We start from the raw sequence: 26,333 nt of genomic DNA, 5'->3' as shown, positions 1-26,333 counted from the left end.
AATTCTTTCAGTAGGTTTAAGTAACTCCATTATTATCATGAACTAGTATGATGGATGAACTAGTATGATGATGATTTGAGCACTAACTTTTAGTGTTCAACTAAATGTTTATGACTAATTTTACTTAAAACGAGGTACCAAAGGACACTTGAGAAGGTACCTGGCCAATTTGATACCGAAGGACTTTTGAGAAGGTATTTGGCCAATTTAATACCGAAGGACATACGAGAACATATCATAGAAGCTCAATACTGAAGGAAAAATTTGAGAAGGTATCTGAGCGAAAGTACTTAAGGATACTGAAGGACAATGAGAAGGTATCCTAGTCAAGTACCTGAGGATACTGAAGGACAATGAGAAGGTATCCTAGTCAGGTACATAAGACATGACGATACTCAGTTATAACCACGTGCACGTAGGTAATATGATGTCGAGGGATTGAGCAAAAGAGTTCTCCCCGACTAAGGTTGACGTTGAGGGTTAGAACTATTAGTGCACTCTCAACTAAGGATAAAGGCAGTCATATATTCTTCTAGGCTTGAAGGATAGCTTGATGTTTCTAATGCTTGTGAATGTTTATCAACGTTTGATGTGTACTAATGTGTGAGTTTTCCAAGTATGTTTTCCAAGTCCAATGCATGATTAGTGGTTTTACAAGCTGGTTCAATATGTTTTAAGCCAACTTATTTCACAAAATATGAAGCGTGCGTTAGGGTTAAAGCTAAGGTTGAATGAAGCATGACGTACTATGTGTTAAATACCTAAGGTTGCCAAGGTACATGCGTTGGTATTTCTAAAAATAATTAGTAGGAATACTGGTAGGGAAGGTATCTGAATAAATGTACCTAAGGTGTTGATGATACATAGCAAACTCCATGTGTATGTAGGCAAGTAGGAATGAGAGGCCGAAGTACGGGTCTCTTGGCCTATAATAGACGTTGGGAGCTAGAGCGGTGTATGCTCATTCTCAACTAAGATGTAATGATGATTATTGATATATATGAGTTGTTATCAACGTTTATGTCTTAAGGATGTTGTTGAGATGCCATCGGAATATTTGAAGAGATCGATGTAAGGATCTCTTCTAGCCATAGTTTAATATGAACAGGTTTAGGTAGAGGTCTCATCTGGCCATGGCTTGATGTTGGGAACTAGAGCAGTGAGTGTTCATTCTCAATTAAGGTTCAGGTTCCAGATACGATGGTTTTGAAGGTGTTTATGTACACGTTTGCTTGGTAGTGGTCAGTTCCCAGAAGACTTTTCTGATGCTGCTCTAACACTTAAAGAAACAAATTGAAGGAAGCGTAATTAAAGACCTGTATTAGCTAGTACACATGTGTCTGTCTAGTGACTAATACTTTTGATGGGTCTCACTAGGTTGTATTATCTATGTAAAAACAAATGTTGCGAAACCCTGTAATGTAAATGTGTTAAGCTCTGTGTCATTATATATGTATTCAGGTTTTGAATATTATTTTAAAGTAAGATAGGCAGTAAGTGCCAGCAAAAGGGGTTGGTAACTACTGTAGTCACCATTCCATCAAGGTTAGGAGGATAATCTGGTGCGGGGTGTGACATGAAGTGCCGAGCAACGAATTTTTGAATCTGTCTCTCATGCTAAGTAAAACATGTTTTCCATGGAGTTGATATGATTTAAATATGTTATCTTTTCCAAATACTTTTAGTATGTTTAAGTAACTCCATTTTTATAATGAACCAGTATGATATATAAACTAGTATGATGATTTGAGCACTAATCTTTAGTGTTCAACTAAATGTTTATGACTAGTTTTACTAAAACGTGATACCGAAGGATATTTGAGAAGGTATCCGCCGAACCAATTAGGTACCGAAGGACTCTTGAGAAGGTACCTGGCCAATTTGATACCGAAGGACTTTTGAGAAGGTATCCGGCCAATTTGATACCCAAGGACATATGAGAAGGTATCATAGAAGCTCGATACTGAAGGAAAAATTTGAGAAGATATCTAAGCAAAAGTACCTAAGGATACTGAAGGAAAATGAGAAGGTATCCTAGTCAGGTACATAAGGTACAACGGTACTCAATTATAACCACGTACATGTAGGTAATACGACGTCGAGGGATTGAGCAAAAGAGTTCTCCGCGATTAAGGTTGAGATTGAGGGTTAGAACTAATAGTTCACTTAACTAAGGATAAAGGTAGTCATATTTCCTTCTAGGCTAGAAGGATAGTCTGGAATTATTAATGCTTATGGATGTTTATCAACGCATAATATTACTAATGTACGAGTTATTCAAATGTACGTCTTTCATATCTAACGTATGCTAATAATTTTTTGAGCTACGTCAATATGATTGAAGCTAACTTATTTTGTAAAGTATGAAGCTGCATTAGGGTTGAAGCTAAGGTTGAATGAAGCTTGACATACTATGTTTTAAATACCTAAGGTTGCTGAAGTACATGCGTTGGTATTTCTAAACATAATAAGCAGGGTAGGGAAGGTATCTGAATAAATGTACCTAAGGTGTTGACGGTACATAGAAAACTCCATGTGTATGTAGGCAGGTCTGAATGAGAGGCCGAAGTATGGGTCTCTTGGTCGATAATAAACATTGGGAGCTAGAGCGGTGTATGCTCGTTCTCAACTAGGAAATAAGGATGATTATTGATTTATAAGAGTGGTTATCAACGTTTATGTCTTAAGGATGTTGCTTGAGATGCCATCGGTATATTTAAAGAGATCGACATAGGGATCTCTTCTAGCCATAGTTTAATATGAACAGGTCGAAGTAGAGGTCTCATCTGGCTATGGGTTGACATTGGGAATTAGAGCAGTGAATGTTCATTCTCTACTAAGATGCAAGTCTCAGATACAATGATTGTAAAGGTTTTATGTACACGTTTGTTTGGTATATTTTAATTCCAATATTCTGTTTTCGAGCTTTCAGTTTAAGCATGAGATTTACATTATATTTTAATTCCAGTATTATGTTTTGTAAAGGTTTTTTGTTTTACTTTCAAGTAGCGGTCAATTCCCAGAAGACTTTTTTGCTGTTGCTCTGCCACTCAAAGAAACAGGTTGAAGGAAGCGTAATTGAAGACCTGTATTAGCTAGTACACATGTGTCTGTCTAGTGACTAATAATCTTGATGGGGCTCACTAGGTTGTAATAACCATGTAATTACAAACAATGCTGTGAAATCCTGTGATGTAAATATGTTAAGCTTTGAGTTATTATGTATGTACTCAGGGTTTGAATATTATTCTAAGGTAAGATAGGCAGTAAGTGCCAACAAAAGGATTGGTAACTATTGCAGTCACCATTCCGTCCAGGTTAGGAGGGTAATCTGGTGCGGGGTGTGACAATATATATATATTTCTTCTCTATGACTATAAAAGCATAATTACGTTGTTGGCTTGCATTGCTCTGATGAATGAATGGTTGTTGAGAAAAAATTTGATAAATATTATATTTTAATTTAGAAAATTTATTTCACTACTACATTTGAGCATAGTATTAAACATATATTTGATTAGTATATATTATAATATTTATGAGTAGGAAATGACATGCCTAGTTAGCATGAATGGAAATAATATTCCATGTATGTTATATTTGTTAAATTGGAGAATAAATTATCTAATACCTGTAATTTCCTTATAGACAAATGATAGATTTTGACAGCATGCATTGCTTTGTTTCAAACCAAGTCTTTAATGTGAAATGATATATTAAAATAACAATAATAAAAAAAATTAATAAATATATGTATCGTTCTTCAGTGAAATAAAATAAGTATCGTCAACCTAATAAAGAAATGGCCAATGGACATTTCCATATTAAGATTAAAATTAAAAAAACCAAAATATGAACAAAAAAGTTAATAATTGGCAGGTTCTGATCAACATTCCGACCTGAGCATAGGCTTTTAAGATTTGCAGGTTTCTGCTATTACATGAGAAGAGGAAACAATTTGTATAAGATTCAAAATAGAGATAAAATGTTAATATCCATTTTCATTGTATTCGTGGGAATACATGTATCCTATATATATAACAACACTAAACATAATCTATACAATGTTATTTATAAGAAGAATGATATCTAAACTAAATGAATCCTCCTCAATATTAATTATGAATTTTTCACTACCCTTTTCTTATTTCTTCTTTTTTCTTTCTTTTAACTTTTATTTTCATTAAAGGAATTTTAAATAAAGCTACAGGCCAGGAAGTATTGGATCCATAACTAATAAATTCATCTCTGAAAAGTATATTATAAGGATTATATGAGACATGGAATATCTAATCCTTATAATATACTCACCCCAATTAAAATATAAAAGCATTGGGTTGTTAATTGATTATTCTAAAAGTGATGTACAATGTTCATACTTGATGATCATACGTATACTAACTATCAAGAATATTAAAGATGAAGTTAATAGTCATTATGAAATTTGGTATAAAAACTAGATGTACTTGCCATATAGAGAAAAACAATAAAATATTTTTAGTAATCACCTATTTTTGTTTGTTTTTCATTCTTAAAATGCTTATGAATTTCCAATTAAGTTTTAATGCATAAATCTAATGAATGATTCATTATATTTAATTTACTTAAAGTTGATATAAAATCACATTCATATAAAACATAATATCACTATTAATTAGTACTTAAAATTTTATCGAGACATGTGGTAATTTCAAACATAATACCACTAATTAATAGTGATATTATGTGTTATATGAATGTGCCTTTATATCAACTTTAAGTAAATAAAATATAGTCAATAGATTTATATATTAAAACTTAATTGGAAATTCAAAAGTATTTTAAGAAATAAAAACAAATAGAAATAGGTGATTACTAAAAGTATTTTATTGTTTCTCTATATGACAAGTACATAAACTTTTTTTACAAAATTCCATAATAACTATTATCTTCGTCTTTAATATTCTTGATAATAATTATATGTATGATCATCAAATATGAACATTGCACATCACTTTTGGAATAATCAATTAACAACCCAATGCTTTTATATCTTGATTAAGAAAAAAAAACATTACACTTTTTCACTCTTTCATATACAAGGGGATTTCACTAATCCGTGCTCAGCTGGCTTTGATTTCATACTTGTTCGAATAGATCAGAACGTTTTTTATTGCATGATAATAAAGAAAATTACCAAATTAAAAAAATCCAACTCTGGATTGGTTCATAATAAATTATTTAACTATTCAACTTTTCTAGGCAAATTATTCAATCTTTTTAGGATTATAGGAATTAAAATAAAACTGTATATAATCTTTTTTTGTTACATACTAAAAACCTACTATTTCTTACTGAATTTAATTATTAAAACTACAAGATTTTAAAAGAAAATGGACAAAAAGAAGAAAGTTTTTTTCATACTAAATGTCTATTATGTACAAATAGAAAATGACTTTATAAGATTTCAAAAGAAAATGGACAAACAGAAAATATTTTTCATACTAAATGATAGAAAAAAAGAGAATTTTTCTATGGATAGAAATGACTTTATAATATATTTCACTTCACCATTTTTTAGTGCATCTCGTTCATAAAGTCTGCATTATAAAAAAAATAATCAGAATTCAATAAATTATAATAATTAGATATGAGAACAAATATATATAAAATAAAATAAAATAAAATTACCTATAAGTCCATAGACAAATATAATTATCACAAATATATCATATGCGTAGAGGGTTATGCCCGAAGGCAGATCCTTGTTTATTTCTAAAAACAGATCCAAGGTTTGGACGCTGATAATGATCATTAAATGAAATGTGATTAGTATCATTACAGAGAAAATCATACCTTTTTTTTATTAAATTATCCAAATTACCCTTATGATTTTCCATAAATATATACATTTCTCCATTCGTCCATAACAAAACAAAAAATCAATAACTTTCTTTCTTTCTCTCGTTCCATCCATTTTTTTTCATTTTGTAATTTCTTCTACTCTGTCATCCCATCCTTCATTTTCTTTCATTATGTAATTTCTTCTACTAGTCTTTCAATCAGCCATAACAAAACACAAATATTCATACCTTTCTTTCTTTTCTCTCGTCCTATCCTCCATTGCGTTCATCAAGATTGTAAAGAAAGTCAAGGTTGATTTTTTTTTTCTTTTTTGAAATTGGTATGGATACTGATCGTTTGCTACTTTTAATTCAACTGGCTACTTTGTTCATCATTGCATTACAAATCTTACTTCCATATGTTTCCCTTTTTGAAAATCTGGAATCTGAACTATTTTTGAACCTGGGTCAATATCTAGTTCGCCAAATAAAAAAATCCTTTTTCAAGGTCATTTTTCCTGTAATGACATTAGTTACGTTTCATTTAATGATCTTTATTAGTGTCCAGACCTTGGATCTATTTTTGGAAACAAGCAAGGATCTGTCTTCAGAAAAAAACCCTCTACGCATATGTTCTATTAGTGACAATTATATTTGTTCATGAACTTATAGGTAATTTTATTTTAATTTAATTTATATTTATAATATATCTAATTATTATATTAAAGACGAAGTTAATAGTTATTATGGAATTTTATTTTAAAAAAATAATGAACTTGTCATATAAAGAAAAACAATAAAATACTTTTAGTAATCACCTATTTTTGTTTGTTTTTCATTCTTGAAATGCTTTTAAATTTCTAATTAATTTTTAATGCATAAATCTAATTAATGATTCATTATATTTTATTTACTTAAAATTCATATAAAAGCACATTCTTATAAAACATAATATAACTATTAGTTAGTGATATTATGTTTGAAGTTACCATGTCTCAATAAAATTTTAAGTACTAGATAATAGTGATATTATGTTTTTATATGAATTTGATTTTATATCAACTTAAGTAAATAAAATATAATGAATTCTTCAATAGATTTATGCATTAAAACTTAATTGAAAATTCAAAAGCATTTTAAGAATGAAAAAAAAAAACAAAAATTGGTCATTACTACAAATATTTTATTATTTTTCTCTAGCTTCTGGCCACTTTATTCCGTCACCCGAGATCCAAATCAGCAAAGGCAAAGATCTCTTTCTTCCTCGCGTGACAAGTACATAAAGATTTTGTACCAAATTCCATAATGGCTATTAACTTCGACTTTAATATTCTTGATAATAAGTATACATATGATCATCAAGTATGAACATTGCACATCACTTTTAGAATAATCAATTAAAAACTCAATGGTTTTATATTTTGATTAAGGGGAAAAAGTATATTATACGGATTAGATATTCCATGTCTCATATAATCCTTATAATATACTTTTCATAGGATGAAATTATTAGTTGTGGATCCAATACATGTTGGCCTGTAGCATTATTTAAAATTCCTTTAATAAAAAGAAAAATCAAAAGAAATAAGAAAATGGTAGTTAAAAATTCATAATTAATATTTAGGAGGATTAAATAAGTTTACTCATTCTTCTTATAATTAATATGTCACACCCCGCCCGAAACCACTTTCTTAGCCTAGGAAAGGGCGCGACTATAGCAGTTATCAACCCTTTGGCCGACACTTACTGCCTAATAACTCTTGCGGAAAAACTCTGATACCAAATTATAACTTCTATACAGCGGAATGTTTTTAAGGCCAAAGATTTATTAATTCAGAAATATAACAAGCTTTAGAGTCATTACAACATTAGATTCATAAGTCCCAAGCCTAAAAACCCTAGTCCCTATATGAACAACAGAAACATAACATGCGTACAATATTTACTGTAAATACCTAGACAGACGGGTTACAAATATCTTTATCCTTTTGGTGGCAGAGCAGATGCAGAGTTATCTTCTGAGGATTTGACTGCCCTGGGGGAAAGGAAAACATTTGAAAACGAGGTGAGCTTGCACCCAATGAGTGACGTAAGAAAGATAATTGATTCTCATGCAAAATCTCAATAAAGAGTTCAAACTGAAATATAAGCTTCTACAGTACTTGTACTGCAGTATAAACATTTTCCAAGCATGAAGCATATAAAGTTGTTTTAATCATAAAACAGTAAAACTATTTCTCTTTTGAAAGTAACCCTACTGTGGGTAAAACTAATCCCAACGTCAACTACTAGTCCAGAGAGAACCCTTTTGTTCAATCTCTGACTCTATCTACCTACGTGCACGTGGCCATACTAATTACTGTCCTAACTTAGGTACTTCTGCTCATATACCTTCTCAGATGTCCTTCAGTATTGAGCTACTAGGATACCTTCTCAAATGTCCTTCAGTATCCGGTTGGTTTGGTACCTTCTCAAATGTCCTTCAGTATCTAGTTGGGCGGATACCTTCTCAAACGTCCTTTGGTATCGCGTTTTAAGTAACACTAGTCATAAATGACTTTTCTCTTTAAAGCATGTAAAGTATAACACATATAAAAACATAGCTTTAAAGAATACTAACGCATGCAGGATATATTTAACACATATAAATAGCTTTTCAACAAACTTCCCACACACGCATACGTTTAAAACATAAATCATATTTTGCTTGGAAATCCTTTTGTAAAACTAGCTGGCATGAGAGTAATCTTCTTTGAAACATGCTTTCTATAAAAAATTGTAAATCAAACATTTTAAGAAAATGTTTTAGTCAAACGTTTTAGTCACTCACCTCGATCGCTTAGGAACTTTTCACTCTTGTAGTTCCTTTTCTACCTCGGGCTCTCTTTCACCCCTAGAATTTAGATTCAACTTACAGCTCAGATTACACATAATTCTAGACCTTATTTTGAGATACTTTCTTCTACAAAACTACTCTAAAATTTTTCAGAAAGCTTACCCTAAAATTTGAGCTTAGAATTTCTTGTGGTTTGGCCGGAATCACTGAATCTCCAAGACTGGTTCAAGCTTAACCAACAGCCTGACTTTTTTGTCTTCTTCTCAGTTTTCAGCCCGATCCCTTTGAGATTTCCTCCGGCAGCCATTCCTTGAAAACTATATTTCTAGAGCTTTCAGGTGACTTTGAAATCACTCCAAACGCACGAGTTAGTTGGGAGAACTCCTCGTCCTAAATTGATGCTGCTTTCTATCCAATGCGTTTTCTTTGAAGTTTTAAGACCAATGCATGGATTTTTCTCTCAACTTTCCCACTCTTTTCCAAATGAAATTTGAGTTGTGGTCTGAAGAATGAAGCCTTTAATCCTATTTATAGGCGTTCAAACCTTCCCCAAAGGTTGACACCTCCTTCTTGGCTGCATGTCCAAGTGTTCTTCTCTCATACTACCAACACATTTTTCTTCTAAGTGTCTTCCTTCTATGAAGCCAACGCATGAGCCTCAAAATTGCATGTCCTAAAATGCAATCACCTCAATTTCTTAGGGCTTAAGGCTTCCTCCCATGCATGGGTCTTCAAATTGCATGTCCTTAGATGCAACCACCTCAATTTCTTAGGGCTTAAGGCTTTCTTCTAGGAAGACACATGGTTTGATGATGCTTCCCTTATGACCTCACCCTTTGTATGCGTTCAATTAGGGATGTTCAATGCATAATCCACCACAAAGCAGCCTAAACTCAACGTATAAATGTTTGCTTGGCCGCTCGACGCATAGGCGAGGCCCTTCGACGTTCGCGTGGATGAGGCGCTCGAATGCATCACCAGGCGAGGCGTTGCTGCGCGCTTGCTCGACGCATAGGCTGCTCTCGCTCTCTCCCACTTTCTTGCTGGTCTCACTCTCTCTGATCTCGGTCTCTCCCATTTTCTCGCTCAAAATCTCGCTCTCTCCTATAATCTTGCTCTCTCCCACTTTCTCACTCGAAATCTCGCTCTCTCCCACTACGAGTGTTGTTTGCCTCCGTGCCACTTTTACACGAATTTTCCAGATTTTCCCCAAAATCAATTTCCATATTTTTCTTTCAAATCTTCAATCCTTTCTTCACCAATGCATACCACCACCAACGCATCCAATGAGTCTAATGCATTGGTCTAACCACCAAGCCATGTGTTACTCTTACTTCCAATTCTCCCTTTGCCCAAGTAATTTCTCCAAAATCTTTTGACCAATGCATACCAATGCCTATTCCAACACTTAGTCAATTTTCATCAATTTAAGCTTAACCCAAAGCTAATCAAGGAAAAATCTATCCAAAACTTAGAAATTTCCTTTACTTCAACATAGGATTTAACTTTCTCCTAGTTAATCCCTTAATCACCTACTTAAGTAGGAAAAATGGAAATTCGGGTTTCACATAATATTGTATAGATTCTGTTTAGTGTTGTTATATATATTCGATACATATATTCCCACAAATACAATGGAAATGGAGATTGACATTTTATCTTTATTTTGAATCTTATACTAATTGCTTCATCTTCTTATGTAATAGTAGAAACCTACAAATCTTAAAAGCCCATGCTCGGTTTGGAATGTTGGTCAGAAGAAACCTACAAATCTTAAAAGCCCATGCTCGGTTTGGAATGTTGGTTAGAACCTACCCATTGCCAAGAAATCAATGTTATTAACTTTATTTGTACATATTTTGGTTTTTTTTAATCTTAATATAGAAATGCCCATTTGCCATTTTTTTATTAGGTTTACTATACTTATTTTATTTCAAAGATAAAATATACATATATTTATTAATCTTTATTATTGTTGTTGTTTTAATGTATTATTTCACAATAAATACCTGGACTGAAACAAAGCAATGCATGTTTTCTAAATCTATTATTTGACTATAAGGAAATTACCACTTGCCTTACGGGTGTTCAAAAAATCGGGTGGTCCGAAAAAATTGATCAACCCAATCCAACCCGTGTGGTTTTGGTTGGGTTAGGTCCAAATAAATGAAAATTTTATAGTTTGGATTGGTTCATGGGTCACTTAAAATAACCCAAATCAACCTGAACTTATTATTAACTTTAAAATATTTTTTTTTAATTTTTTTTCTTATGATACAATTAAATATACATATATTTATTTTATTTCTCTGAATTTTCATTAGTTTCTGGATAATTTATGCTCCAATTTGACACATATAACACACATGAAATATTATTACCATTCATGCTTATTAGACATGTCATTTGCTACTCATAAATATTATAATATATACTAATCAAACGGGTCTTTTTAAATATAAAAAAATATTTACACTTTATAGCACAAAGTTCCAAAAGTGCAAGCATTTTGGGAACTTTTTGCTATAAAGTGTAAATATTTTTTAGATTTTTCTATTTATAAGAATTTCTCCTAATATATCAAATATATGTTGAATACCATGTTCAAATGTAGCAATGAAATAAAATTTTTGAAGTAAAATATAATATCTATCAAATTTCTTCTCAACAAATCATTCATTCATCTAGAGCATATATATATATATATATATATACACCTTCTTTTGTACCTCTTCCTACATCGAATTCTTGTTGATCCACAGTTGGCTTCGATTTCATATTTATTCGAATAGATCGGAACGCCTTTCGTTGCATAATAATGAAGAAAATTACCAAATTCAAGAATCCATCTCTGAATTGGCTCTGACAAGTGTTTCTCTAGGAGTTCATTGCAGACATATTAATAAACAAGCAGCAGCCTATGAGTTGCTTCTCTACACGTACTAAAAGGATGGCTTACTTTGCTATGTAAATTAACCTCATATCAAAATTCCTTCACCCCTTCAGAACTCACAAGTTTATGTTGCTTGACAACAATCCTGATCCAATTGATTTCACAGCTATAAAACAAACCAAAATTCACCTTTGGATTTAGATTTTCTTCCAACACGATACAATGTTCAAATCAGCTCTTCTAGAATCTTCCTCTTTTTTTACAGTTACTTCTCGTGCTCCAATGTGGACCTGACGAGCCCTAGCCCCATGTCTTGGAGGAGTTTTCCTGTCGGAATCGCCAAAATTAACATCAAGAGACATCTAGGGCATTCTTGGAACAACGTTTTTGGATTTGATCGACATTGGATAGAAAAAAATATTGCTTTCAAATTGTTGGAATCGAATGTCGATCGCTGTGCCATGAAAAATCCACTACCTTGAAAGCAAGATTGGTGCGACCTCAGTGCTAAATCGCCAAAGCCGGTTGCTCTAAAGGTTAAGACAATTCCCAATCTTCAACGTGCACTCATCAAAGAACGGGTTGGAATCGATGAAAAATTTGCTCAAGAAATAGTAGATCTAGATAGGAAAACATGAGGAAGAAGAAAAAGAAAAATCTTCTTTGTTACTTTTTTTCAAAAACTAACCCTTTTTAGAGGGAAAAATGATTGGAGAATAAAAACCATTTTTAGAATTAATTGAAAAATTAAATAAAATACCATTTTACAATTAATTTAAGAATTAATGTTTCTTTAATTGACACTCGGTTTGTAGACATTAAACATATTCTATTTTGCAATAAAATTGTTATTGAAATTTATTTAGTAAAAATGTTATTGAACATGTGAATTACACTTTTTAAACCTAAATCCAATAAATAAAGAACCCCTGATATAGCATGAATACTCGAAATTTATGTAGAGTCATAAAAATGGATCAAGTTTATGTAGTAGCCAAAATGGTCTATAGTATAGGGATAAGGCTAGGTACCTTATCTTGGGGATACTATGGATGCGACCCACTTTGTAATTGTTACATTAGTTGTAAATTGTTATAAATGAAGTAATCATAAATTGTCATATGGGGACATGTGAGTGGGGGTGTCCTATGCAATGAATTTGCATAAGACCGGACCGCGAAATAAGTCACTTTTACTGACTGACTATTTCAATTCGATGACCTAGGTAACTCGATCTTAATCCTGAGCTAACTATGAATTCTTGTTTATTTGGAATTATCTTTTAATTTGCATAGGTGAGAGTGGCTCAACATTGACGACTCAATGAACCTCCCATTTTAGAGGTAAGACCAGGTAGATAGCTGGGGACATAGTCCTGCAAGATGAAATTCACTCTTACCCGACTGTAGGGTTAGTAGACAGATTGTCCTTTATTTTTTTTTTCATAAAATCGATATTAAAACATCAAATTTAGGCTTTGTGAATTAAGGAAGATCATATGATTCTCCTTCCTTGACTTCGGTTCTCTCTTTTGGTTTTCAATAACCCAAAAACTTGCTTTGTCAGGTCTTCCTTAAGTGCTGACTTCAAATCTTGAACAAGGGGCCCTGCAATCTCTAAGGCCTAAGAGGGACTTGATTTATTGGTTGGACCACAAATCAATTGTTCATTAGAAGATCAATGAGACTTAAGGAGCAAGATGTAATTATAGGATAAAACGGTAATTTTGACCTAGCTGTAATTATAAACAACCTTTGAAGGATCGACTTATTAATCATGGTTGAATCATGTGGACAAAAATGTATCTATAGTGAGGACAGTACAACTACTAGACTTTAGTGGAGTGTCTCGGTAGTTAACGAATATTGGTTAATAGGGGTAATGAGATTAGCCAATTAATCTCGATCGTTAGAGCTCATGATTTTTAGGTCAATTAGATCCCCCTACTAGCTCACATCGAACTAAACTTTAAGACAGTGTGATGAGAGAATTTGTAAATATTCAAATTCGAATTAGGGAATGAAGTTTTAATTATATACAATATAATTAGACATTTGATTGTTGAATTAAACGAAATTGGAGAGTTGTGAATATTTAAATTTGATTTAAATATTATACACGTGAATGGGAATTCACATTCGAGATTGGTGTTATATTAATTTAATATTTGATATTAAATTAATTATTTAAAATTAATTGTTAAAACTAATTTTATTTAAAATTGTTTTAAAGAAGTTGGTTTTATTTAAAACTAATGATTTAAATTAATTCTATTTAAAAATTGAAGTTCATTTAAATTTTATTTTGGAAATACAAAATTAAAATGAATTTTTAGTTACTGGAGTTTTCCTATATCTTCCACTTAGTTAAACACCTCACAAATTCACCTTATTAATGGTTAATTAGGTGTCACCTTAAGATGCAATTTTAATTGCATGATTTTCTTCTTTAAAAAGAAAGAAAATTTCTGAATTTGGGTTCTTCTTGGCTAGCTTATGAAGCTAGAAAATCTTCTCAAAGTTGATAACTCCAAAAACTCTCCCCAACTCTAAAATTTCCTTCAATTTCTTCACAAATTGGATCCCACAATCTATCCTAAGGCCAAAGTATAGTGGGAAAGACTCTAGCTATGGTCCATAAAGGGTTCGTGATCAGATTTTAGCAAAGGGAAATTTTTAAGTTTCTATAGAGATTGTATCTAAAACCCTAATTTCTTGATATGAACATGTCTGCTTTAATCTCAAAATTAATATAATTAAAAATATATCTACAGTTCGAAGAGTGTAGCTGAAATTCTTTAGTGGAGTGGTCAACAGTTAATAATGTAGATTAGTTTAATTAAAGAGTTTAATTAATTAATTAATCTCATATCATTGGAGCTTCTAATCTGTAGGTCCATAAGGTCCCCTTACTTGTTCACTCATAATAAAATAAGGAATAATTATTTCTGGAATAATTTGAATTGTTCAACTAATTTAAGGGAAATAAAGGTATTAATCATATTAATGTGATTAATATAAAGTGTAATATATATTGATATATTATAATATATAGTTAATTATAAACATGATTTATAATTAAAGCTATATAATATGTGAGAAATAATTATTTGAATAAGATTCAAATATTGTTTATATGAATAAGATTCCTAAAAATACTATAAGTTAAATTTAATGTGAATAAAATTCATATTAAACAATAGATTAAAAGAGAGATTTGCATCTTAATATGGTTAAATATATAATATATAGTTGATAAATTAAGTTGGTTAATTAATCATAATGTATATTATATTATATGATAATATAATATCATTTGATAACTCTTTATTACAGGGGAGTTATTTATTTTCATGGATTGAGAGTTAGAAAACTCCTTCCCTCTTAACTATTTAATATGTATTGTGAATACAGGGTAGAGCAAAAGAGTTCAACGTAAAAGAAAAACTCAAACGAAAATCTCTTTAAAAAAGTCATTTTCTCAATCTCTCTGCATTCTTACCATCCTTCTCCCAAAAAACTCTAAAGGAACCGACATATTCTCTTCCTTGCTGGAGAATAGCAAGGTAATTGTGTGGTGTTGTTCAATATTTTGGGTATGGTGTTTTGGAAGTGTTCCTGTGTTTGTGATTGTTTGGGGAGATCAAGCAGTGGAGAGAAATTTTGTGAAGCAAGATTTCTACAAGACTAAGTACTTCCTCTTCTCTTCCCCCATGTTGAAAAGCATGCTTATAGGTTTTGATTGTTTATCCTATGTAAATTTATATGTTTACTTCTCTATTATTTTGTGTTACAAAATTGATTAACACTTGCATGACGTTTATATGTTTCTATGAGGAATTCAATTCCTTCAATTGTGGTCTTGGGCTGGATGGTGGAGGTGGTGGTGGTATGGATGGTGCGGGTGGTCTCCGGCTCGATGGTGGTGGGGTGTTCTTCGCCTCAGTGGAGGGATCTGACTCTTGTTGTTCATGGGGATCGACATGATCGTCACAATCATCTTTGTCATGTCCATCAGAACCATCGTGCAAAAATCTGACAAATGATGTTGTTCTACCCTACACAAGGATATAATAACACTACGAGAATTCCAAACAAAAAAGAAAACAAATTACAAAGCAAAAGACTAAAATAATAAGACATATCCAACACAAAGTACGCAACAAATCGGTGATAGTTTGTAACTACACCTTGACATCCAAAAAGTTGGATTGCATCTCGCGCAAAATACTCTCCACTCTAGACTCTCTTTCGTCAAGTATTTGACTGTAGTCTCTACCCTGAGCCCTTGCTTTCTTTGTTGGTGGCTCTACAATGGTGGCCTCGGGCTCATATGTCTTGAACATCTCAAACCCACAAGAAAAATCATCCTCCCCATGAGAGTGGAACACGAACTCGTTACTGCCCTCAATATTCACCCTATATTCCTCTCCAAAATTACAATTATACTGCCCATCCACATCCACATTTTTCTCATGGCTCGATACATTTGTCAGCTCCGGTGTCCCTAAATTGTCTCTCCACATAAATGATCATAAGTGTGGGGATGATCACCGACTGCCATGATGTTGAACTAATATTAAGTCGAGCTAAATTGTTATCGTATATTAAAAGAATAATTACATCACGTGTTCGATACCTATCGTGGGATTGTTGAAGACATCATGCTACAATAGCTTCTTAGGCAATGAGTAGGTGCATGCCCAACTTAAAAATCTAGGGACTGCAATTTTGATATGTCAGACTGCAACTCTAGTGGCTATCGTCAATATTGTTTAGTAAGCTCAAAACTATAATAATTATCGGCTTCTTTATAACAATTTTAAAAGTAGATTAAAATAGAATACAGTTGGATTTAGTGTCTTAAATCTCGTGAGAGCTTGACATAGTAAGAGGGATATAACTCAACCTACACGGTATGTTGGTTTAACAGAAACTCAAGCCGTCATACTAGATGATAATGTTGAGGACCATTGACCCACAAGCAGGCAATGGTTGGTGTGGACAAAGATGAATGGGTTAAAGCCATGAATCTAGAAATGAAATCTATGTACTTCAATTTTGTCTGGGATATTGTAGATCAACTTAATGGGATAAAACCTATAAGTTTCAAATTGATCTACAAGAGAAAGAGAGGTGTAGATGGTAAGGTACATATCTTTAAGACTAGACTAGCAGCAAAGGGTTATACCTAGGTTTAGGGAGTGGACTACGAAAAAACTTCCTCACCTGTTTCCATACTTAAGTGTAACAACCCAAAATTTTAGGAAAATTTTATTTTCTTTTCTTGAATTATATTGTGAAGTTGAGACAAAATTGACTTAATGTATTTAAATAATTCAATTTTAATTTAATGTGATAAGGAATTAGAGGTTTGTTTTAATTTAATTAAAGGATTTGGAAAGGTTGGATTTTATTTGAATTTTATTTGGATTTAATTCTATTGGTGGATTTTTATTTGGAATTGAATAATTAGATTACGATAATTTTTTTTATAGGAATAAATGGATTATGTAAGTCCAGAGTGTCCCAGTATCCATTAATGGATTCCTCGTCATCGCTAGGTATGTCCTTTTTTAAAATAAATCAAGAGTAATATGCAGAAGATTATGTTGGGTTATGATCGTAATTGACATGTTTTTCTTGATGAAGAATTTGTTAAAAACTGGATGTGTTGAATTGTTAAGCAATGGTACAAGTTCGAGGAAGAGGTAGTCGTGGCATGAATGCTAGAGGAGGCGGAAATCTGGAAGGACGAAACCTAGCAGTTCAAGATCAACCTATTTGAAAACCTATTACATTAGGAATGCAGGACCAGTAAGTTCAGGACCCCCTTTCCCTAGTAGATCCCTTACTGCCTAGAGGCCCTTTTAGGTCGAGGTGGTAGAGAACATAAATGCAAAGTCAAAATTGAAGCACGATTATGCCTCCACGAACACAGGATCCCCCGGCTCTCCCAACCAAGTATACTGTTATGGCTGCGATAATAGGAGAGGCTGTTAAAACGACCTTATTGGAAAAAATAAGGGATAGTGTGGCAAAGAAGGTAACTCAACAACTCAGACACAACAAATACCACCCCTGCAGGCCCAGTTGACATAGGTGCAGGCTCAGAATCAGAATTTACAAAACTTAGCATTTGTTAGATTTCAGAAAGTATAACCCCCATACGTTCAATGGGCCACTAAAGGATCCAACTAAGGTGGAACTGTGGTTATCTACTATGGAGACAATTTTTTTCATATATGAAGTGCCTTGAAGATAAAAATACTTCAGTGCGTCGTCTTCTTACACACTGAGAATGCCCAACATTGGTGGCACTCAACAAAAAGAATGATAGAAACTAATGGTGGACAGGTGAATTGGGACCAATTCAAGGAACGATTCTATGAGAAATACTTTTTTACTAGTGTGAGGTATAGGAAACAGAGGAGTTTATGAACCTAAAACAAGGGTTCATGACCATAGAGGAATATAAGGAGGAATTTGATAGATTATCTTGCTTTGTCCCTGACTTGGTGTCCATAGAGGCAAAGAGGGCTAAGAGATTTGTTAAGGGACTTTGAGATGGAGTATGAGGTATTATGCAGACTCTAGAGCCGACTACCTATGTAGTGGCTTTCGCGTAGTGACAAATTTCATAATCTTTGTAAACCGACAAAAGAAACAAATTGTAGCAGTATGGACGCAGAAAAACAATTCTGATGTCGCCCAACATAGCATTTCATAGTTCAACATGATAAGAGGAAACATGATTGGAAATGCAATAGACGCGTGGACAGTGGAAGTTAAATAAAAAAGATCAAATTGATTGTTGATGTGAAAAGTTCGTGGTAGAGCCAATGAACTTCTGATGCAAGGTTACATTCAAACCTTAGCTATGAACGAGTCTGGTCTCAACTTCTATCTACATGCACAGTAGATAGCTAAACTGATAACTAACTAGAATGAGTATGTTGTCTACCTACACACACGGTAGATAGATAACTGTTAATAAAATACAACGCTTACTTTTTAAGTTTCCTTTTTCTCCTATGTGCACATAGCTCCCCGCTCATGGGCTTAGAAGCTAGGCCCGTCGGCCTCCTGACCATCCCATACTAGGATCCTCCCAAAGGCTCAGGAACTAGACCTCTCGGTCCCCTGACCATCCCGTGAGGTTTTGCTACGGGCTCAGGAACTAGGTCTATTGACTCCTTGACCATCCCGATCACATAATCTCATTCTCATGCTAGATACTCATTCATAACATAAACATATACAATTAACTCTAAAATATATGCTTCAAGACTTAAAGAAAAGTACCACTCACCTTGGTCGTTTAGGAACCTTTCTCTCTAGAAGTTCCTTGGTTTCCTCTCGGGCTCCTCTTTATCTCGAGTTACTTCCTTCTACAAATATGCTCTAAAATGCCTCAGAAAGCTTACCTCAAAATCTTAGCTCCTAAGTCTTCGTGATTTTGCCGAAAACATAAAAAAATCAAGATTGGCCAGGCTTTCTCGACAGCTCGACCCCTCTGTCTTGTCTCACTTTCTAGCCCAATTCCTTGGAGCTTCTTCTCCGGCAGCCTTATCCTGAAAATAGACTCTTATAGCTTTCAAATGGTATTGGAATCACATCAAACACATGAGTATTCTAGGTGAACTCCTCGTCCCAATTTGATGCTACTTCCTGTCATTTCTGTCCGACAACATTTCCCCTCTTGGAACCTCTTAACCAACGCATGGTCTTGCTACCAACGCATAGTCTCCTCCCAATACACTCTTCTTTATGTCCTTTAGAGAGATTTTGAGTTCTCATCTGAAGTCCTTGGCCCTATTTATATGTCACACCCCCACCCTGATTACCCTCTTAATCTAAAAGAGGATATGACCGCGGTAGTTACTAGCCCTACTGCCAGCACCCACCACCCTAGCCCTTTAATCTAAATGCCAACCTGCTAAACATTAATAATGTATGAATATGGTATGCCTCTTTAAAGTCCTACAAAATATTATATAAATATATGCATACAGCTATGATATAACATCTAAGGGGAGAAACATTCACGAATGGGCCCAAACATCTCTAACAGAGCCCTAGTCCCACTCAAAACATGTGTACATAAACAGATCATCAACCTAAATCCTCTTAATAAGCCGAGTCTTTCAGTGGCAAGCAATAGCAAGATCAACCCTGTGGAATCTGACTGCTTCCTGAGAAGAGAAAACACAGAAATTCCATCAGCTAAAAGCCCAATGAGCGATTATAAAATCGTATAACATTATGCATTACATCACTATAACATGTAAATATACTAATGAGTATCTCAAGCAATTGTCTCTAAATGTAGCTTTAAACCATTCTTAGATATCATCAAACATCATTATTCCCTAGTTAAGAATGAGCCTAAATGCTCTAGCTCCCAACATTTATTACCGACCAAGAAACCCATACTTCGGCCTCTCATTTAGAACTGCCTACGTGCACGTGGCCATACTAAGTACCATCATACTTTAGGTACTTCTGCTCAAATACCTTCTCAAACCTGTCCTTCAGTATCGAGCTACTAAGATACATTCTCAAATGTCCTTCAGTATCAAGTTAGCCACGTACCTTCTCAAATGTCCTTCGGTACCAGGGTATTTCGTAGCATCAAGTTAAGTTCCATTGTCTACTATCTACACAAGAACTCATTCTCTCATAGCCTTCCTCTAGGAAGCATATTTCAACATTAAAAAGTTAACTTTTGTAAAGATTACATGACATACCTTGGCCTATGCTACACATATACAAGCCGGGAAACATGCGTTAAATTATTCTCCAACCATTTGTTGTTTGAGGGAGTATAAATTCATCATTAATGTCTCTGTAACTTACTTGATCTTATATGCATGAGTACTGGAGACATTAATTCACTTAGTCACTCACCGCTCGTTCAAGCTCATAATGGTTTATACGCCACTCCTAGCTTTTCTTGGCTTGAAAGGACATAATTCCCGGTTATACTATTTAGAATTCTTAATAAAAGACCTCAAATAATTCATTTATTAAAGGAACTTTCATCAACAAAGACAGCTTTACTGGCGAGATCCCCATGAGCGAGATCCTCATGAGTGAGATCCCCCTCATGAGCGAGATCCTCCTCATAAGTGAGATCCTCATGGCCGAGATCAATGAGATCCTCAAGAGCGAGATCAGTGAGATCTTCTAGAGCGAGATCAGCGAGATCCTCAAGAGCGAGATCAGCGAGATCCTCTAGAGCGAGATTAAGCTTTTCCTGGCAAACTTTCATCCTAGCGACACTCACCTTACCAGCGATACTCAGCCCAATTCCTAGCGAAATTTCCTTCTAGAGCGAGATCCTTATCACAAAATCAGTGAGATTTCCTTTATAAGCGAGATCCTCATCCCCATATCTCGCTATAACTCCCACGGTGAACTGTTTGTTTGTTCTTCCCAAGCAGTTGTCTGCTTATGCACCGATTCCCTGTTTTAAATTCAAAAATTCAGAGCTCTTTTGAAGAAATTTCCTTCTACAAACATGTTTAGAATTACGTTAAATTTCTTACCTTAAAATTTTAGTCAAGAATTCCTTATATTTTGGCTTGAAACTTCCAATCTTCACCTCAGGCCCCTGATTAACTCGAGATTCTGCCTCCTCTGTACTTTCTTCACTTCTTGTTCTTCTCCTTCTGCAATCTTTTCTCCGAAAAGACAACCTTGCAAACTAAATTCTCTCAGTTTTCGAATGGTACCAATTTCACTAAATTTTCTCATGTCAATTGCTGAAACCATGCTTTTGAAGTTCTTCTTCCAAAAACTTCCCGCTGCCTCCGAGTTCAAGGGTTAACCGCCACGTCACCCTCATTTAATATGTTTTTCCTTTCTTTCCATCATAATTCCTATAAATAAACATGAATTTCTAATTAATAAATATGTAATATAATATTCCTTTGGCTAAACATGCTTATCTAGGAAACCTAGAGCTCGAGGTTTACATTATAGGCATCCAAGATTGCTCTAAGGCCGACACCTCCTACTTGGCCGCACGTCCAAGTGTCTCTTCCTTACATTATTACCAAAATCTTGCACCAGCGCAACTCAAGGTGGCTTGCTCCCCTTTTACCAACGCGTAGCCTTCAACTTTGAATGTCTACTTAAAAAGATGCAAATCGTGGCAAGAAATGAGAAGAAAATAGGCCTAATTTTAAAAACCAAAAATAAAAAATGAAATGGTTACTAAATGAGACCTTGGTTTTTTGTTTTTGTTTCTCAAAATTATACTTACAAACACCCCTACCACATCTAAATTTCTTGTTTTGTTATTTATTTTTTATCCATGTTTTCAAACATCAAGTCAAATTTTGAAAATTAAAAATGTATTTCTACCTTTTAAATTTGACTAAGAATTCAACTCTTGTACTTAAAAAAAAAATGTAACAAATTGTTCTAAAACTTTAGAAAGTTGTTAAAATAAGTAAAGCATCACTATAGTATTTAAAAAAAAAAAAAAAAAAAAAGAAGTGAATTTATCATAGGATAATATTTGAATAGATGACTCAAAATTTGGCCCCAAAGTGGAATATGTTCAACTTTTTCAAACTCAAGTTTTTTTTTTTTACCTTTTACATGACTCATACCAATTACCAAAATACCACCGTGGAGTTTAAAATTATATATAGAGAGGGAATGAAAATACATTTCCAATCATTTTTCTTCTCCCACTCCGAAGAGATAGGGAGATATAGATATAAAAAAGAACAAAAATAAATAAAAAGATAATTGTTTCAGAATATAAATATAGATAAATATTTGAATTAAAATCTAATTTCATTAAAAACTCAATGCAATTATGGAAGTAACAAAGAAAATCATAAAAGGAATTGAAAATCAAGGTTAGAAATTAAATTCCTTTAGTTTTCTGACATATCTGGAGATTGAGATTAGTCCGACTCGTCTCCTACTCAGTTCAATTCACTCCTATAAATAAATGCCCATCATTCATCTCCTATTCAGTTCAATTCACTCCATTTCGATTTCTAGTTTTTTTGTGTGCAAGAAATAACGACAATAATGCATCTAGATCTTCCAAATTTAAAACAAATCTACATACCTCGAAGAAGAAGACCATCCAGAGCCAAAAAGAAAGAACAACCCAAGAATGAAACTGTCATTCCCCTGTCTATGTTGGAGGTTGCAGATATTCTAATGGAGTTTTCACAAACTATTACTCATATTGAACCGAAAAAAGTTAACAAAACCCACAAAAGAAAGAAGCCAGCTTCGACACCAACACCAGTGACTAGGACTAAGAAACATAGGAAATAGAGGAAGAAGAAGGCAAAACAGCACAAGTATCTAACGATTCCTGAGATGTCGGCAACACTAAGAGATCGAATCGTGGAGATGGGTGGGTATGAAATTAGACTGGTGATTCAGAAACAACTTCAAGATACTGATTTAAACAAGAACCAAGGACGTTTATCCCTACCGATAAAGAAACTGTTATTTGATTTTGCAATAGAGGAGGAGAGGAAGATGTTGAGCAAAGTGGAAAACCAAAACAAGAAAGGGATAAACGTGGTTATTTTAGACGATGTTCTTGAAGAAAGAATGATTTGTTTGAAGAAGTGGAAGATTGGAAGTGGAGATGTGTACTGTTTGACGATACAGTGGAATTCGTTGTTGGAGGAAATGGGACTGAAAAGTGGAGAACATATTCAACTTTGGAGCTTTAGAAAAGATGATGAATTTGAGGTTTATTGTCTTTGCTTCGCTATGGTTAAGTTAGTTCGTTACTAATTTATTACGTATTTTGATGTAAGATAGGAAAGAATAGGGACTAAAACACATTATCAAGATTTAGCCGTGGAGACCAAAATAAATATTTTTTTTGATAGTTTAGGGACCAAAACAGATTTGTGAGGCAAAAACTTAAATGCATTCATTGATATTCCTATCTTCTTCATTTCACAAATTGTTCAATCACAAATTGGCAAATTCTTGTTACTTCCTTTTTTGAAATATTTTATGACTTTCTTTCTTTCTTTCTTTCTTCTTCTTCTTCTTTTTTTTTTTTTTTTTTTTTTTTTTTGTGTGTGTTTCTAGTAAATTTTGAATTTCATCCTTTATCTATAAGATTGTCAATTTTAGCTCTAATTAACTTTGTTAAAAATATCATTTGATCTCAAACTTTAATTATAATAACAATTTAGTTTCTATACTTTCAAATTTATAACAATTTAGTCTCTAAACTTTAATAAATATAAATTTTATCATTTTAGATTAGGATTTGTAACAATTTAGTTTCTATCTTAAAAAACTAAGATTAATGAAATTTCGTACCTATTTAGATTGATAAACTAATTAAGGGTCAAGTTTTGTTCATAAATTTTAAATACGGGTCTGCTTGGCAACCAATTTATTGTTTTGTTTTCTATTTTTATTCTTTGTTTTTTTTAAAAACAAGTTTGTTTGGTAAGTAATTGAATTTTTTGTTTTTACAATTTAAAAAATGGTTTGGAAATTGTGAAAGTAATCATGAAAGCAAAAAAAAAAAGAAATCTTTAATTTATAGGATATTTGCAATACATAGTAGAATAAGAGAAAAGATCTAAAAATATATTACATCTTTAAAATATTTGCAAATATGGATGAGTTGACTATTCAATTTTCGAATTATTTTTTTTTAATTTCCTGATAAAAAAATGAAAAATAAAAGATATGAAAGAAAATAAAAAAGAAAGGAAAGAAAAAGAAAGGAAAAAAGAAGAATATGAAAGAAACTAAAAAAATAAAGGAAAGAAGCAAAAATCGGATAAAGAAAAGAATAAAATAAAGTGAAGAAGCAAAAACTGATGAGGAAAAGAAAGAAAATAAAAAGATTAAAAAAAGCTGTACATCAAATAAGATAAGGGAGCGCGAAATTAGAAATTAAAAAGAAATTCAAAAATTGACTAGTCAACTCATCCATATTTGCAAATATTTTAAAAATGTAATATATTTTTAGATTTTTTCTCTTATTCTACTATGTATTACAAATATCCTATAAATTAAAGACTTTTTCTTTTGCTTTCATAATTACTTCACATTTTCCAAACCATTTTTTAAATTGCAAAAAATAAAAATTCAATTAATTACTAAAATGACAAAATTGATATTTATTAAAGTTTAGAGACTAAATTGTTAAAAATTTGAAAGTATAGAAACTAAATTGTTATTATCATTAATGTTTGAGATCAAATGGTATTTTTAACAAAGTTAATTAGAGCTAAAATTGACAACCTTATATAAAAGGATGAAATTCATAATTCCCCAAAAACTCAAAAAAAAGAAAAAAAAGCCATAAAATATTTCAGAAAAGTAAGTAACAAGAATTCGCCAAATTGTGATTGAACAATTTGTGATATGAAAAAGATAGGTACAACCATGAATACATTTAAGTTTTTACTTATTTTGGTCCCTAAACTTTGAATCTCGTTCTAATTTGGTCTCTAAACTTTCAAACATATTTGCTTTTACTCCCTAAACTATTAAAAAAATGTTTATTTTGGTCCCTACTAAATCTTGATCATCAATTTTAGTCCCTAATCTTTCCTACGATAAATTAGTAACGTACTAACTTAACCACACGAAGCAAAGACAATAAGTCTCAAATTCATCATCTTTTCTAAAGCTCCAAAGTTGAATATGTTCTCCACTTTTCAATCCTATTTCCTCCCTAACAAATTCCACTTAGTAGTCAAACAATATACATCTCCACTTACAATCTTCCACTTCTTCAAACAAATAATTCTTTCTTCAAGAACATCATCTAAAATCACCACACTCATCTTTTCTTGTTTTGGTTTTCCACTTCGCTCAACAATTTTCTCTCATTCTCGGTTGAAAAATCAAACAATAATTTCTTTATCGGCAGAGATAAGTACCCATGGTTCTTATTTAAATTAGTATCTTGAAGTTGTTTCTGAATCACAAGTCTAATTTCTTACCCACCTATCTCCACAATCCGATCTCTCATCGCCACCGACATCTCAAGAATCGTCAAATATTTACTCTATTTTGCCTTCTTCTTCAATTGTTTCCTATGTTTCTTAGTCCTAGTCATCGGTGTCGGCATCGAAACTGTCTTCTTTCTTTTGTGAGTTTTGTTAATTTTTTCTGGTTAAATATGAGTAACAAATTGTGAAAACTCTATTATAATATCCGCAACCTCCAACATAGACATGAAAATGACAGTTTCAGTCATCCTCCAACATAGGCATGAAAATGATAGTTTCAGTCATGGGTTGTTCTTTTTTTTCAGCAGTGGAAGATCTTCCTCTTGAGGTATGTAGATTTGGTTTAATCTGGAAGATATAGACTCATTACTATGAGAGATATTATATTCTCTATTTTTAGATTGTAAGAGATATCTAAAGATTTTCCAATATGGTTCATTGGTTCAAATCTTACGTCTGCAACGTAAATAATTTCAAATCAAGTTGAAAAGTAGAAGCTGATTGTATATTCTCATATGTGTTCTGTACATTTTTAGAACCATTTCTTATATACAACCATGAAAGAAAATTGGTGCACCAAAGGATAAAACCACTTAAGGTAAAAAAATAAAATACATAAGAAAAGAGAATTAATTATTTGTGGTGTCTTTCCTTATAAGTAATGGCATATAATGGAAATTAATTTTTGGAGTAAAATTAATTTAACATTTATCGTGCGAAAGCAAGCATGGTGTTTTATTTTTGGAAGAAACTTATAGGATTCAAATGTTGACCCTTGTGCCGTGGATATACCATTGCCTT

General features: G+C 32.7%; 1 pseudogene; it reads left to right on the top strand.

The window, feature by feature from the left end:
• The first annotated feature begins 22,605 nt into the window (after nt 1-22,605).
• Nucleotides 22,606-23,334, top strand: LOC150038184 (B3 domain-containing protein At1g05930-like; annotated as a pseudogene).
• The last annotated feature ends 2,999 nt before the right edge of the window (nt 23,335-26,333 follow it).

This window comes from Benincasa hispida, chromosome 1 (assembly GCF_027475165.1).
Source record: "Benincasa hispida cultivar pf3 chromosome 1, pf3_genome.v1.1, whole genome shotgun sequence".
Classification (NCBI taxonomy): Eukaryota; Viridiplantae; Streptophyta; class Magnoliopsida; order Cucurbitales; family Cucurbitaceae; genus Benincasa; species Benincasa hispida.
Note: the sequence above shows the minus strand (reverse complement) of the source record. Positions and strands in the feature narration are given on the sequence as shown.